Source organism: Capricornis sumatraensis, chromosome 1 (assembly GCF_032405125.1).
Source record: "Capricornis sumatraensis isolate serow.1 chromosome 1, serow.2, whole genome shotgun sequence".
NCBI lineage: Eukaryota > Metazoa > Chordata > Mammalia > Artiodactyla > Bovidae > Capricornis > Capricornis sumatraensis.
Genome location: NC_091069.1, coordinates 152,782,977 through 152,799,877, shown reverse-complemented (window position 1 = coordinate 152,799,877; position 16,901 = coordinate 152,782,977). Strand labels below are relative to the sequence as shown.

The 16,901-nt window shown below is 41.3% G+C and overlaps 1 non-coding gene across 1 annotated transcript; it reads left to right on the top strand.

Annotated features, from left to right (window-relative positions):
* Window positions 1–2,926: 2,926 nt before the first annotated feature.
* Window positions 2,927–2,998, top strand: TRNAS-GGA (transfer RNA serine (anticodon GGA)). The gene has a single exon. It is a non-coding gene; the product is annotated as a tRNA-Ser (tRNA).
* Window positions 2,999–16,901: the final 13,903 nt, after the last annotated feature.

Below are 16,901 nucleotides of genomic sequence, written 5' to 3'. Positions count from 1 at the left end.
TTCCAAAATCACTGCAGATGGTGATTGCAGCCATGAAATTAAAAGATGCTTACTCCTTGGAAGAAAAGTTATAACCAACCTAGATAGCATATTGAAAAGCAGAGACATTACTTTGCCAACAAAGGTCCGTCTAGTCAGGGCTATGGTTTTTCCAGTGGTCATGTATGGATGTGAGAGTTGGACTGTGAAGAAAGCTGAGTGCCGAAGAAGTGATGCTTTTGAACTGCGGTGTTGGAGAAGACTCTTGAGAGTCCCTTGGACTGCAAGGAGATCCAATCAGTCCATTCTGAAGGAGATCAGCCCTGGGATTTCTTTGGAGGGAATGATGCTAAAGCTGAAACTCCAGTACTTTGGCCACCTCATGCGAAGAGTTGACTCATTGGAAAAGACTCTGATGCAGGGAGGGACTGGGGGCAGGAGGAGAAGGGGACGACAGAGGATGAGATGGCTGGATGGCATCACCGACTCGATGGACGTGAGTCTGAGTGAACTCTGGGAGTTGGTGATGGACAGGGAGGCCTGGCGTGCTGTGATTCATGGGGTCACAAAGAGTTGGACACGACTGAGTGACTGAACTGGACTGAACTGAACTGAATGTTCCTCTGGGGCTTTTGATTAATTTCTCAATTTCTACATTGAGCATGTAAATAAATCTTCACTATCCACTTACCAAGTTCCTTCAAAATCTGTTTTACATCTTTATTATTGGTCAGTGAAACTCTTAAAATTATTCAGTACAATCTTTCCATGAATTCCTACCAAAGGTATTGACTTATTAATATTTCAGGCTTGAATGAATCTGCTACTTGAGTAGAGAAACACACCACCACTCATCCCAGCTTTTCAGTTCAGTTCAGTTCAGTTCAGTCCAGTCGCTCAGTTGCATCCGACTCCTTGTAACCCCATGAATTGCAGCACGCCAGGCCTCCCTGTCCATCACCAACTCCCAGAGTTTACTCAGACTCACGTCCGTCGAGTCGGTGATGCCACCCAGCCATCTCATCCTCTGTCATCCCCTTCTCCTCCTGTCCCCAATCCCTCCCTGCATCAGAGTCTTTTCCAATGAGTCAACTCTTCTCATGAGGTGGCCAAAGTACTGGAGTTTCAGTTTTAGCATCATTCCTTCCAAAGAACACCCAGGACTGATCTCCTTTAGGATGGACTGGTTGGATGTCCTTGCAGTTCAAGGGACTCTCAAAAGTCTTCTCCAACACCACAGTTCAAAAGCATCAACTCTTCGGCACTCAGCTTTCTGCCACCTTTTTGCCTCCTACCTCTATCCTGTCCTTTCTCTTCTTTCCTCTCTCCTTTTATCGCCACAAAGTTCAACTCAGATAAATCAATTGTTCCTATCAGGAAAATCTACTATAACGAGGAAATGTTCTCAAGAAATATTTATAAACCCATTTGCCTGACTTTCTTCCACCAAACCTATTACTTTGTGTTCCTCTCATATACTCACTTATTCATCCATTCCACAAATATTCACTATGCACCAGCTACATACCAAACATTATTCCAAGCACAGGGATTTCGTCAGTGTTCACAACAGGCAAAGTCTCTGCTCTCAAGGAATTCACTTTCCAGTGGGGTAGACAGCAAGTAGGCATATCCCTAAGACACTATTATCAGGAAGGACTGAGTGCTAAATATGGGAGATCAGGTAGTCAGACAAGGCTTCTAAAAAAGCGGAATTTGAGCAAAGACCTAAGTAAGCAAGGAAACAAGGCATGTGGATATCTGGGGAACCCTTGAAAAGAGCATGGCACTGGTGTTTTCCAGAAACAACCAGGAAACTTCCACGATGGGTGAAGCCAAAAGCTCAAAGAGAAGAGTGGTATGAGATAAGTTTTCAATTTGGCCGGAATCCAGGCCTTTGGCCTTTATCTGTGGGTGTTATGCAAAGCGCAATCCGCAGATCTTTTTGTAGGGAGGTAGCATGACCTGGGGGCTTCCCTGGTAGGTCGGCTGGTAAAGAATCCATCTGCAGTTCAGGAGACCCCAGTTCTATTCCTGGGTTGGGAAGATCCACTGGAGAAGGGGTAGGCTATCTACTCTAGTATTCTTGGGCTTCCCTGGTGGCTCAGATGGTAAAGAATCCTCCTGAAATATTGGAGACATGGGTTCGATCCCTGGGTTGGGAAGATTCCCTGGAGAGGCAAACAGCTACCCACTCCAGTGCTCTAGCCTGGAGAATTCCATTAGACAGAGGAGGCTGGCAGGGTACAATCCATGGGGTCATGAAGAGTTGGACACAACTGAGTGACTAAGCACAGCACAGCATGACCTGGGGCGTTTTTCAGAAGGATTTCTCCAGGTTCAGTGGAGAGTTGTGCGGAGGGGCCTGTAGAGGGAGAAAGACAGGAGTCTGGGTGGCTCCCCTGACCCCTTAGCACTGCCTAGTATCTCAAACTAGTGTTTCTCAGTATTTGCCTTTCCTGTCAGGAAAAGCAAGTGAGAAAAGATTTCTAGTTAAGTGGTTTCTGGTTTTTTACCAAACTGTGCAACTTTCGCACAGCCCTTGTCTCCTGCTCTCTAGGTCTGACTCCCTGTCAAGTCTGCTTCAAACCTGCCATGAGAGCAATGCTCCCTGGTGCACAGGCCCCTTCAGGGCCCTGGAAGCCGCAGAGTCACCGAATACCACCCTCTTACTAATACAGGATTCTACCTTTTCACTGTATTTTTTACACAGGGATTCTGGCAGCTTTATAAAAAATCATAAAAGCTTGAAACAAAAAAAAAAAAAGTGTTTCTACTAATAAAGCAATGTACATTTTAATACAGGCGGTAAATTCACTTCAGAAGCCCTTAATATGTGTACAATAGCTTTTAGTGCCATGAAAACAATCTGTGAATGTAACAGATTGAGTTTTAAACCCGTAAGAGGTATTTAGTTTTTTAACTTTATCTTAGACTTATTTGGGCTTCCCTGCTGGCTCAGAGGTTAAAGCATCTGCCTGGAATGCAGGAGACCCAGGTTCGATCCCTGGGTCGGGAAGATCCCCTGGAGAAGGAAATGGCAACCCACTCCAGTACTCTTGCCTGGAGAATCCCATGGAAGGAGGAGCCTGGTAGACTACAGTCCATGGGGTCACAAAGAGTCGGACACTACTGAGCAATTTCACTTTCACTTTCACTTAGACTTATTTAGAGGTGAATAGTAAGGTTTTTTAAATTAAAAATGAAAAGGGGCACCTTATTTAGTGCAAAATACAATGTAGAGAGTAAATTATTATCACTGAACTCTCCATTTCTCATTTATATATGTATATGTGTATATATGTATATATACACACACACGTGTATATATAGACACACATATACATATCGGTACACATTTATGTAAATTTTCATCACTTTTTCCTGGGATATTTGTATTTAAATCTTCTGGCAACCCAGCACTTAGCTCCTCTCACTGCCATCACACCCCCGTTCTGATCATTGAGTGGCACTCAGATGCCTGAGTCTATCTATTGGCTGCTAGTGTCACACCAAGGAAAGTAGACTCGATTTTTTAAGCCATGCGGGTCCACTGAATATTTCCTAGAATAGAAGTAATATAATTTTTCAATATTTATTCCAACGCTTGTTGTACACCAACCATGAAATTGGCACTGTGCTAGGCAACGCGTGGACAAATAAGATGTAGCCTGTGTCCCTCCAGGATGGACTGTTGCTGAAGCTGAAGCTGAAGCTCCAATACTTGGGCCACCTGATGTGAAGAACTGACTCACTGGAAAAGACCTTGATACTGGGAAAGACTGAATGCAGGAAGAAAAGGGGATAATAGAGGATGAGACAGTTGGATGACATCACTGACTCGATGGACATGAGTTTGAGTAAGCTCTAGGAATTGGTGATGGCCAGGGAAACATGGCATGCTGCAGTCCATGGGGTCACAAAGAGTTGGATACAACTGAGCGACTGAACTCACTGACTGACTGACTTCACCCCTCCAGTGTAACTGCCACATGGAAAGTAGCTGGTAGGGAGCCAAGGTTCAGGACAAAAAGTCAGCAGCAGCCTTCTGTAACAATCTAAGAAGAAAATGGTGAAGCTGAAAGAAACTCAAGGGACATGTCAGAGATAGAGTCAACTGGATTCTCTCAATCATTTCACTGTCCAGTTTTCTTATCAACTCTTACTTAATAAACTCCAAGATTGTCCCTGTGTTTATAATACTTCCAAACTCTGTACATGATCCAAGTTCAGAGAGCTGTACCAGAGTACCTTCCTTTATTTGCTTATACGTAAGTAGAATAAATATTGCCAATGAGTTTATTCAAGGATTTGGGTACCTGGGTTTTATAGTAATAAAGAGGAAACTCATCCATAAAAAGTATGATAACTAAAGGTCTGCTTTATAAAGCAATGAGGATAAAATAAAAGTACTAAAGTCCTTATTAAATAGACCCCATCCATCACTCTCAGTGAAGTATTACAATACTTTCCAGTACTTCAATGGAAAAAGAAAAGGCTGAAGTTTTGGCACCATCTGAAATCTGGCACGTATAATGTTTAGCTGATCTATAAAGCTGTCTTTCTCCTGGGATGTCCTCAAAAGACAGTGCAGATGGCCTCAGAGCCACATTTTAAAACAAATAGTTCATGTCAGAGGGAAGAAGCCTTGAAGTGCTATTTTGTTTGTTTTTCAGGATAAAATCAGGATTAGGCTAGAGACACCAAACTTCCTCAGATTATCGTCTGAGACATTTAACCACAAGTAGAGGAAATCTGCTTGTGACGAATGAGCCCTTTTGTTGTTGTTCAGTCACTCAGTCGTGTCCGACTCTTTGTGACCCCATGAACTGCAGCACGCCAGGTTTCCCTGCCCACTGATGGAGAGAAATAATCTCCTTCCAAGTGTTTCAAGTGAAAAGCCTTGACACATTTTATGCCTTAAAATGATAGATTCTGCTCAGTCTGGCAACTAATTTACAAAGATTTTAAGCCAAGCACCAAAGTGAACGCAGTTGTTACATGTGCCGCAGCTGCTGCTGCTAAGTCACTTCAGTCGTGTCCGACTCTGTGCAACCCCATAGACAGCAGCCCACCAGGCTCCGCCATCCTGGGATTCTCCAGGCGAGAACACTGGAGTGAGTTGCCATTTCCTTTTCCATTGTTACTATGTACACATTTATATATCCAACTGTATAATCCTGATTTTCTGACCTTTGCAAATAATATGCAGATGACACCACCCTTATGGCAGAAAGTGAAGAGGAACTAAAAAGCCTTTTGATGAAAGTGAAAGTGGAGAGTGAAAAAGTTGGCTTAAAGCTCAACATTCACAAAACGAAGATCATGGCATCTGGTCCCATCACTTCATGGCAAATAGATGGGGAAACAGTGGAAACAGTGACAGACTTTATTTCGGGGGGCTCCAAAATCACTGCAGATGGTGACTGCAGCCATGAAATTAAAAGACACTTACTCCTTGGAAGAAAAGTTATGACCAACCTAGACAGCATATTCAAAAGCAGAGACATTACTTTGCCAACAAAGGTCCATCTAGTCAAGGCTATGGTTTTTCCTGTGGTCATGTATGGATGTGAGAGCTGGACTGGGAAGAAGGCTGAGCGCTAAAGAACTGATGCTTTTGAACTGTGGTGTTGCAGAAGACTCTTGAGAGTCCCTTGGACTGCAAGGAGATCCAACCAGTCCATTCTGAAGGAGATCAGTCCTGTGTGTTCTTTGGAAGGAATGATGCAAAAGCTGAAACTCCAGTACTTTGGCCACCTCATGAGAAGAGTTGACTCATTGGAAAAGACTCTGTTGCTGGGAGGGATTAGGGGCAGGAGGAGAAGGGGACGACAGAGGATGAGATGGCTGGATGGCATCACTGACTCGATGGACGTGAGTCTGAGTGAACTCTGGGAGTTGGTGATGGACAGGGAGGCCTGGCGTGCTGTGATTCATGGGGTCGGAAAGAATCGAACATGACTGAGCGACTGAACTGAACTGTGAATAAATAGAGACATATGATAGACTGAGAAAATTGAGCTCCCAACTGCCTGTTTGTTGGCATTATTGTTTCAGTTATCTATCAGCATAACAAACCACTCAGAAATGTGTGCTTATTTGTTCATTCATGTCCAACTCTTTGAGACCCTCATGGACTATAGCCCACCAGGCTCCTCTGTCCATGGGGATTCTCCAGGCAAGAATACTGGAGTAGGTTGCCATGCCCTACTCCAGGGGCTCTTCCCAACCCAGGGGTCGAACCCAGGTCTCTTGCACTGCAGGTGGGTTCTTTACCATCTGAGCCACCGGAGAAGCCCTGTGACTCTGAAATATAGTGAGCTGCATAAAACAACAAACATACTATTGTGGTGTCCCATTCTGGTGGCCAGAAGCTTTAACAGAACACAGAGGGATGACTCATTTCTGCTCAGTGATGGCTGGAGCCTCAGCTATGATGACTCCAAAGGCTGTGAGGTGACTCAAAAAGTATGGCTGGAATGAAGGGACAGGAGAATCCATTTTCAATATGGAGTCTTTAATCAAATGTCTGGCACTTGTCCTGGGATAGGAGAAGGACAAGCTCAGCTGGGACTGTCAACCAGAGTGCCTACATGTGTCCTCTCAAGCTTGGCGGTCTCAGGGTAATCTGTATTATGACATGAGGGCTCAGGCCTCAGAGGACAAGCATTCCAATGAGCAAGGAGGAAGCTGCATGGCCTTTTTGATTCAGCCTCAGAGGTCAGCTAGCATCACTCCGCGTGCTCTGTTGGTCAAAGCCGGCCAGATTTTAGCAAAGGAGACACAGACCCCACCTCCTGCTGGGAGGAATGCCAAAAGATTGCAACCTTGTTAAACCATCCCCGTTACCTTCCACAAAAGATGTCACTATCTACAGAGAGGCAGATTGTATTTAGGAGCACAGGGGAGAGTGGGGAACAGGGAAAGGAACCCATAGGTATATATGAGCTAAATGAGAGGACAGTCCTTATAAGTGTAATCTTCTCACTGGTGCTCTTCCAGGAAAACTCCAGATCTCATTTCCACGTAGTAGCTTTGTTACTTGGAACTAAGCTTCTTAATGTGCATTCTTCAAGACCTTCCTTAGGGCTCCATGGCCCCTTGGAGCAACAATGCTTCGTTTGTGACTCCATTGTCAACACCATGGGGCTACCATGATTCAGTCCTTACACATCACCACAGAAATAAGGAACCAGAAAATCACCAGAGCTGAATAGTCTTCCCTGTGTTGAATGTATGGGGCAATTTTACCCCTGTCCTAGATACCTATTCTGACTCCTCTGGATGGGGAAGAATGGCTGAGGGAGGAGAAGACAAATAAGGATTCCTGTTGCCATTCACCCCCAAAGTCATCTGCCAGCTGTTCAGTGTCACCCCGGGTGGGACCAGGGAGCAGCAGGGAAGGGAGAGGAGGTGAGCAGTGTACAGGGCCAGGCATGGATCAGCAAACTATATACGTTAATTATGTAGTTATGCAACTATATTAATATCAAATGAAATAAACTCTAAGGCATAAAACTTCACTAGAGATAGAGTGTCACTTCATAATGACAAAAGGTACATTTCATGTAACAAAAAGAATGTTTATGCAACTTTTGACACAGCCTCAATGGCACCCCACTCCAGGACTCTTGCCTGGAAAATCCCATGGATGGAGGAGCCTAGTAGGCTGCAGTCCATGATGTCGCGAAGAGTTGGACACGACTAAGCGACTTTATTCACTTTTCACTTTCATGCATTGGAGAGGGAAACGGCAACCCACTTCAGTGTTCTTGCCTGGAGACTCCCAGGGATGTGGGAGCCTGGTGGGCTGCCATCTATGAGGTCGCACAGAGTCGGACACTACTGACGTGACTTAGCAGCAGCAGCAGAATGCTTAAGGAATAGTTAGCAGGAAAAACAAATAGATAAATGCAATATCATATAGTGATAGTGTAATAAATATTTCTATATCTGATAGACCAAGAATATAAAAAAACAGACAAAACTATGATTCTAAAAGACACATGCAACCCTATGTTCCTAGAGCACTATCTACAATAGCCAAGACATGGAAACAACCTAAACATCCATCGACAGATAAATGCATAGAGAAGATCTGGTGTGTGTGTGTGTGTGTGTGTGTGTGTGTACATATATAAAATGAAATATTACTCAGCTATTAAAAAGAATGAAATGATGCCATTTGCAACAACATGGATGAACCTAGAGATCGTTATACTAAGCAAAGTAAGTCAGAAAGAGAATGACAAATACTATATGATATCACTTACAACACAAATGAACATATCTACAAGACAGAGACAGACTCAGAGACATAGAGAATATATACTTGTGGTTGCCAAGGAGGAGGGGGAGGGAAGGAAGGATTGGGAGTCTGAGATCAGGAGATGTCAACTATTATAGATAGGACAGATAAACACAAAGGAACTACTGTGTAGTGCAGGGAACTATATTCAATATCTATAAGTCATAGTAGAAAAGAATATGAAAAAGAATAAATAAATATATATATATATATATATATATATCATTAGAAAAGACCCTGGTGCTGGGAAAGATTGAAGGCAGGAGGAGAAGGGGACTACAGAGGATGAGATGGTCAAATGGCATCACCGACTCAATGGGACATGAGTTTGAGTAAGAGTTTGGGAGATGATGAAGGACAGGAAAGCCTGCTGTGCTGCAGTCCATGGGGTCACAGAGTCAGACACGACTGAGCAACTGAACAACAACAACAATATAGCTGTATAACTGAGTTCCTTTGCTGTATAGCAGAAATTAACACAGCATTGTAAATCAACTATAATTCAATAAAAATTTTAAAAAGGAAAAAAGGATATTAAAAAATCAGCAAGAACATAGAAGGTATTTAATTACATAACTATAAAATTTTAAAGCATAATTAAGATTATATACATAGTAGAACAATTAGCCCCAACTACAGAATATACTTCCCTTTCAAGAACACTTGAAACACAAAGATTGACCCACACTGATCCTTATATTGAATTTCAAAAACAAACCAAAATATTGGTTTCGTTCAAAGCATAGTCTCTGACCACACCACAGTGTTGTTAAACTTGACATCACTAACAGAAAGATATCCAGAAAATTTTCATGTTTAAATTCAATAAACTTCTAAACAGCTCTTGAATCAAAAAGTAAATTAAGTTGGAAAATAGAAAAAATTATAACTGAATAACAATAAAAGCACCACAAACAAAACTTGGGGAGATACATCTAAAGCAGAAACTAGATAGAAACTGGTATTTTAAAAGCCAGTATAAGAAAAGAAGAAAGTTATGAAAATTAAAGTTCTAAGCATTGACCTGGGTAGAGGAACGGAACAGACATTTTTCCAAAGAAGACATACAAAAGGCCAACAGGCACATGAAAAGATGCTCAACACTACTAACCATCAGGGAAATGAAAAACAACCACAAGATATCATCTCACACCTGTGTTGGCTCCTAAACTGGCCCCTATACACAGAGAGTAAAGAGAGTCTTAAGAAAGAAGCAGACCACTTGAGATTGGAAAGTGGCAGGTGTAGCAAACAAAGGAACTTACACATGAGGCTAGTTGTGGGCGGCCACAGGACAAGTAGATCTCTGCACCCACCAGACAGAATCTTATGGTTTATACACAGACCTTACCTGGGTTCAGTCATGTATACTGTCCAAATGTGTCTCAACCACACCTTGCTTTCTCAAGCCTGCATTCCTCAAGGCTGTGGGAACAGTGGGTGGAGGATACATTCCAAGGACCTGGAGGTAGGAAGGAGCCCCCGATTGCCCGGGTCAGCTCTTGGGTCAACTGATAGTCACATCCTCTCCATGACTTCCTCCAAAAACCTGTCAGAGAAGCTGTCACCAAGATGACAAGAGATGTGTTGGTGAGAATGTGAAAAAAAGAGAACTCCTGTGCACTGTGGGTGGGATGTAAATCGATTTGTCCACTACAGAAAACAGTATGGAGGTTGCTAAAAATTTTTTAAATAATATAATCCAGGAATCCCACTCCTCAGTATATATCCAAAGAAAATGAAAACAGAATATGGAAAAGATACCTGCACCCTCATGTTTACTGCAGTATTATTCACAACAGCCAAGATATGGGAACAACTTAAGTGTCTGTCAGTGGATAAATGGATGAAGACACTGTGGTGGACATATGTATACAATAGAACATTATTCATTCTTAAAAAAAAAAAAATGAAATCCTACCACTTACAGCAACATGGATGAAGCTTGATGACCTTATGCTAAGTGAGATAAGCTAGACAAAGACCAGTATTGTATATCACTTATATGTAGAATCTTGAAAAATGAAAGTCATAGAAATGGATGGCAAAATGATGGTTAGGAGGGAGTGGGAGGTGGAAGGATTGGGAAGATGTTTAAGATACAAATTTGCAACTAGATGATGAATAAACTCTGCAGATCTGATGCACAGCATGGTGATTATAGTCAAAAATACTGTTTATGGGGCTAGTGGTAAAGAGCCCACCTGCCAATGCAGGAGACATAAGAGATGCAGGTTCAATCCCTGGGTCAGGAAGATCCCCCAGAGGAGGCCACGGCAACCCACTCCAGTATTCTTGCCTGGAGAAACCCAAGGACAGAGGAGCCTAGCATGCTACAGTCCATAGGGTCACAGAGTCACACAAGACTGAAGCAACTTAGCATGCACACATGGCAGGCACACATACAAAACTGCTAAAAGATCAAGTTTTAAAAGTTCTCATCACAAAAAAGAAATAGTAATTATGTGATGTGGTCATAGTCATAAGTTGCTCAGTCGTGTCCGACTCTTTGCGACCCTATGGACTATAACCTACCAGGCTCCTCTGTCCATGGGATTTTCCAGGCAAGAATACTGGAGTGAGTTGCCATTTCCTTCTCCAGATCTTCCCAACCTAGGGATTGAACCCAGGTCTCCCACATTGTAGGCAGACGCTTTACCGTCTGAGCCACCAGGGAAGTCTGTGACATGGTAGAGGTGTTATAAAGCTACAGTGGGAATCATATTGCAATATATAAATGTATCAAATAAATACATTATATACCTTAAACTTACACAATGTTATATATCAATTACATCCCCAAGAGGAAATTTTAAAAGGAAAATACCTTTGAAAACTTTGGTGAAATAGAAAAATCTCAGAAATATATCAACTTACAAAATCTGATTAAAGAACTGGGAAAATTTAATAGTTTTATTATCATTAAAGATATTGAATCACGCTACTATATATAAGAGATAACTAATAAGAACCTGCTGTATAGCACAGGACTCTATTTGGTGCTCTGTAACTCAGCATCGGCCACAGGACTGGAGAAGGTCAGTTTTCATTCCAATCCCAAAGAAAGGCAATGCCAAAGAATGTTCAAACTCCCGTACAATTGCTTTCATCTGCCATGCTAGCAAAGTAATGCTCAAAATTCTCCAAGCCAGGCTTCAACAGTACATGATCCATGAACTTCCAAATGTTCAAGCTGGATTTAGAAAAGGCAGAGGAACCAGAGATCAGATTGCCAATACCTGCTGGATCATCGAAAAAGCAACAGAGTTCCAGAAAAACATCTGCTTTATTGACTATGCCAAAGCCTTTGACTGTGTGGATCACAATAAACTGTGGAAAATTCTTAAAAAGATGCGAATACCCAAACACCTGACCTGCCTCTTGAGAAACCTGTATGCAGGTCAGGAAGCAACAGTTAGAGCTGGACATGGAACAACAGACTGGTTCCAAATAGGAAAAGGAGTATGTCAAGGTTGTATATTGTCACCCTGCTTATTTAACTTATATGCAGAGTACATCATGAGAAATGCCAGGCTGGATGAAGCCCAAGCTGGAATCAAGATTGCCAGGAAAAATATAAATAACCTCAGATATGACACCACTCTTATGGCAGAAAGTGAAGAAGAACTAAAAAGCCTCTTGATGAAAGTCGAAGAGGAGAGTGAAAAAGCTGGCTTAAAACTCAACATTCAGAAAACTAAGATCATGGCATCTGGTCCCATCACTTCATGGCAAATAGGTGGGGAAACAATGGAAACAGTGACAGAGTTTATTTTGAGGGGCTCCAAAATCATTGTAGATGATGACTGCAGCCATGAAATTAAAAGACACTTGATCATTGGAAGAAAAGCTATGGCCAACCTAGACAGCATATTAAAAAGCAGAGATGTTACTTTGCCTACAAAGATCTACCTAGTCAAAGCCATGGTTTCTCCAGTAGTCATGTATGGATTTGAGAGTTGAACTATAAAGAAAGCTGAGTGCCAAAGAGTTGATGCTTTTGAACTGTGGTGTTGGAGAAGACTCTTGAGAGTCCCTTGGATGGAAAGGTGATAAAACCAGTCCATCCTAAAGGAGATCAGCCCTGGATGTTCATTGGAAGGACTGATGTTGAAGCTGACACTCCAGTACTTTGGCCACCTGATGCGAAGAGCTGACTCATTTGAAAAGACCCTGACGCTGGTAAAGATTGAAGGCAGGAGGAGAAAGAGACGACAGAGGATGAGGTGGTTGGATGGCATCACCGACTCAATGGATGTGAGTTTGAGCAAGCTCCGGGAGTCTGTGATGGACAGGGAAGCCTGGCATGCTGCAGTCCATAGAGTCTCAAAGAGTTGGCCACTACTGAGTGACTAAACTGAATGATCTATACAGGAATGGAGTTTGGAAGACAGTGGATGTACGTATATGTATATGTGTGGCAATTCACTTCGCTGTACAGCAGAAAATATAAATGTAGATCAGGTGTACACCAATAAAAAATTAATTTTTAAAAAAGATACTAAATCAGAATTTAGTCACTTATGTTGGCTTCTATGACATATTTTTCTTCATATAGGGCAGGAATATTTGGCTGTGGAATGCATAAAATTTGTACTTAAATATAATTGAATTCTAATTTAACACAAACTATTCTAGAATATAGAAGAGAAAAAATACTAAGCTCTGTTTATGAGCATAACTTTGATTCCAAAGGCCAACAAAGGCAACACACACAAAAGAAAATTACAGGCCAGTCTCAGTCATGAACATATATGGCAAAAAGCAAGCAAAATAAAAGCTAGCCAAGTCACCCCAAGGATGTTCCAATGTGCTAGAAAGTTATATGCCTTGACCTGACTGGTGAGTTCCTGGGTTTTTTAAAACATTATCCTTTAAACGGAACAAATACATATTTGCTTAAGTACATTTTGTACACTCTTCTGTTTATTGGCTCAGTTCAGTTCAGTCACTCAGTCGAGTCCAATTCTTTGCAACCCCATGAATCGCAGCACGCCAGGCCTCCCTGTCCATCAACAACTCCCAGAGTTCACTCAGACTCATGTCCATCGAGTCGGTGATGCCATCCAGCCATCTCATCCTCTGTCATCCCCTTCTCCTCCTGCCCCCAATCCCTCCCAGAATCAGAGTCTTTCCAATGAGTCAACTCTTCACATGAGGTGGCCAAAGTACCGGAGTTTCAGCTTTAGCATCATTCCTTCTAAAGAAATCCCAGGGCTGATATCCTTCAGAATGGACTGGTTGGATCTCTTTGCAGTCCAAGGGACTCTCAAGAGTCTTCTCCAACTCCACAGTTCAAAGGCATCAATTCTTCGGCGCTCATCTTTCTTCACAGTCCAACTCTCATATCCATACATGACCACTGGAAAAACCATAGCCTTGACTAGACAGACTTTTGTTAGCAAAGTAATGTCTCTGCTTTGCTATCTAGGTTGGTCATAACTTTCCTTCCAAGGAGTAAGCGTCTTTTAATTTCATGGCTGCAGTCACCATCTGCAGTGATTTTGGAGCCCAAAAAAATAAAGTCTGACACTGTTTCCACTGTTTCCCCATCTATTTCCCATGAAGTGATGAGACCAGATGCTATATTTCATTATAAAAACAAAAACAATTGCTGGGAGCACCTGACACACTGACTCTTTCCCATTGAACTTGTCTTTTGCTTATCTGAACCTCTCAAAATTCTGTTCTTGGTGCCACAAAACGTGTGACTCACATGGGAACTTGTTAAATATGAAAATTCTGAGTCTCTCACTGAACTAGAATCTCTGAAGGTAGGACTAATGAATTTGTGTTTTAATAAGCCCTCCGGTTATTCGGATGCTCACTTAAGTGTGAGAACTGTTTTTAGTAACAGCAGCAAGTAACAGAGGGGTTACAAGCAAGATATGGGACTTAAACCTAAGGAAATTTGAGCCAGAGGCAATTTGGTGTTCATAATACACCCACTGCCTTACCTGAGCACATTGCGCCACATTGGGTTTTCCTTTGAGAGACTAGCCTCACCTGGACCAGTCTCATTTCACAGTAAAAATGATGATCATTTTCCAGTGACTCATACCTGAACATCTGTGTGAATTAAAGAGCCATGGTTCTTTAATTCTATTACAGGATTCCTTTTCTGCACTGGTCACCATGTAAGCCTCCCAGAGTAAACTTGCTGCTCTCGCTCTGGGTGAAGGGGAAGCGTGTTCATCCTGAATTATCCAGGGACAAAGACTCTCCTTAATTCATAGGCTAATCATGCATTTGTGGGAATATTCAAGTTTTCCTTCTTTTGCTTCCTTTCTTTTGTCCTCTCCACTGTTTCCCAGTATCTTTGCATACACCGGAGAAATGATTGAAGGTGCTTTCAAATAAGATTCTCGGGATATCAGCAAAAGATTCACTAGGTATAGACACAAGAACAACTGGCCTAAATAATACACATTTTAATCATGGATTGTGCATGCTCACTCAGTTGTGCCAGATTCTTTGTGACTGCATGGACTGTAGCCCACCAGGCTCCTCTGTCCATGGGATTCTCCAGGCAAGAATACTGGAGCAGGTTGCCATTTCCTTCTCCAGGGGTTCTTCCTGACCCAGGGATCAAACCTGCATCTCTGGCATCTTCTGCATTGGCAGGTGGATTCTTTACTGCTAAACCACCTGGGGATCCTTAATTATAGATTAAAATGTATATTATATATATATGTGCATTTATATATTTGCATATGTGTGTGTGTTAGTCGCTTAGCTGTGTCTGACTCTTTGCGACCCTATGGGCTTTAGCCCATCAGGCTACTCTGTCCATGGGGTTCTCCAGGCAAGAATACTAGAATAGGTTGATATGCCCTTCTCCAAGAGATCTTCTCAACCCAGGGATCAAATACAAGTCTCTCATATTGCAGGCAAATTCTTTACCATATGAGCCACCAGGGAAGCCCAATAGATGTATGCAAAATAAACCTCAAGAAAGTTAAATAGCAATCAGTGGTAAAATTAGAATAAAATTTATTCTAACAATTCTAGACATTAATGCCTGTTGTCTCTATACCCGATGCCTAGCTCTCCCTTCATTCATTCTGAAGAGTCTTTTGCAATCTCTAATATTAAATCTCCTGTTTCTTATTTCCTATGTCGTTCTCTTTCTTAGTTTACTCTCTCATTTTAATAGATCATATCTCTGAGAAAAAGCTCATAAGAGATTAAATTTTTCAGAGCGTGAGTCCGAAAAAATCTGAATGTTTTTATTCCACCCTCACTTTTGTTTATGAATTTCACTGACTGTAGAATTCTAGAAATCACTTTTCCTCAAAAATTTGGAGGCAATGTTTCATTATATTCTAGCCTCTGTTGTTGCTGTTGACAATTCCTTGACAATCTGATTTTTATCTTTTGTGTGTAACTTTTTTCTGGAAATTTGTAGAACTTGAGAAAGTACCAAATTATGTGTCATGGAGTGAGTCTTTTTAAACTATTTTTAACTCTGCTGGGAAATCTATGGATCCTTTCAACCTGGAAACTCTAACCTTTATTTCTAGAAATAATAGTCCAACTGGATCGACAAGTACAGTGAAGCTTGTAGTAATCCTCAACCACAAGCTCAGAACTTCCAATCAGCTCTTTCAGGGCCACACTCTTAATGTGATAGGCAAGCAAGGTCAGAGATAAATACGGTAAGACTTTGCCATGAAACATAGAGGTCAAAACAAACACAGAGGAAAAAAGCAATGTTGAAGAAATTTTTCTCTATTTGAGTAATGATTTCCTCCTTCCTCTTTTCCCTCTTTCCTTTTTCTCCCTTTGAACATTAAAGGTATTGAGCCTTTTAATTTAATTTAATCTTTAAATTAAAAATTTTAATTTTTTAATTTTTAAATAAAAAATTTAATTTTTAATTTTAAAATGGTCCTTTAATTTTTTGTATTTTGTATTTTCCATATCTTTCCCTGTTTCTTCAAATTTCTTAGCGATTTCCATTGTTCTGTTGAGCTTTTCATTTCTGTTATCATATTTTCAATTTCTAACTGTCCTTTTTTAAAAATAACCTGTTCTTATTTCATGAATGCTAACCTTTTACAGCTAAGAGAAAACTAATGATGACTTTTTAAGTAGTCTTTCCTCTGAATTTAATCAGCATTTTTTAAAAAATCACAGAAAAAACAAAACAATTAACTGATATAATCTCTTTTCAAAATTGGTGATGTCTACCAGAACTGAAATAGGCACTCCTCTGCTGCTCCAATGGTTAAGAATCCACCCTGCAATGCAGGGGACACAGGTTCAATCCCTGGTTGCGAAACTAAGATCCCACATGCTGTAGAGCAACTAAGCCCACTCCATGCAACAAAACACCCCTCATGACGCAATGAAGATCCTGTGTGCTACAACTAAGACCCAGTGCAACCAAATAAATTAAAAGAAAGAAGAACTGATGTACTCCAAATCAGAAATGTTGCATTTCTAATATACTAATACATCCAATAGAAATATGTACATATGTTCACCAAAAATTATGTACAAAAATATCCATAGCAGCACGATTCATATTAGCCTAAAACAGGAATCAACTCTAATGCCCATCAACAGTGAAATATATGACAAATTTTGTTATATGTGTGGAACAAAC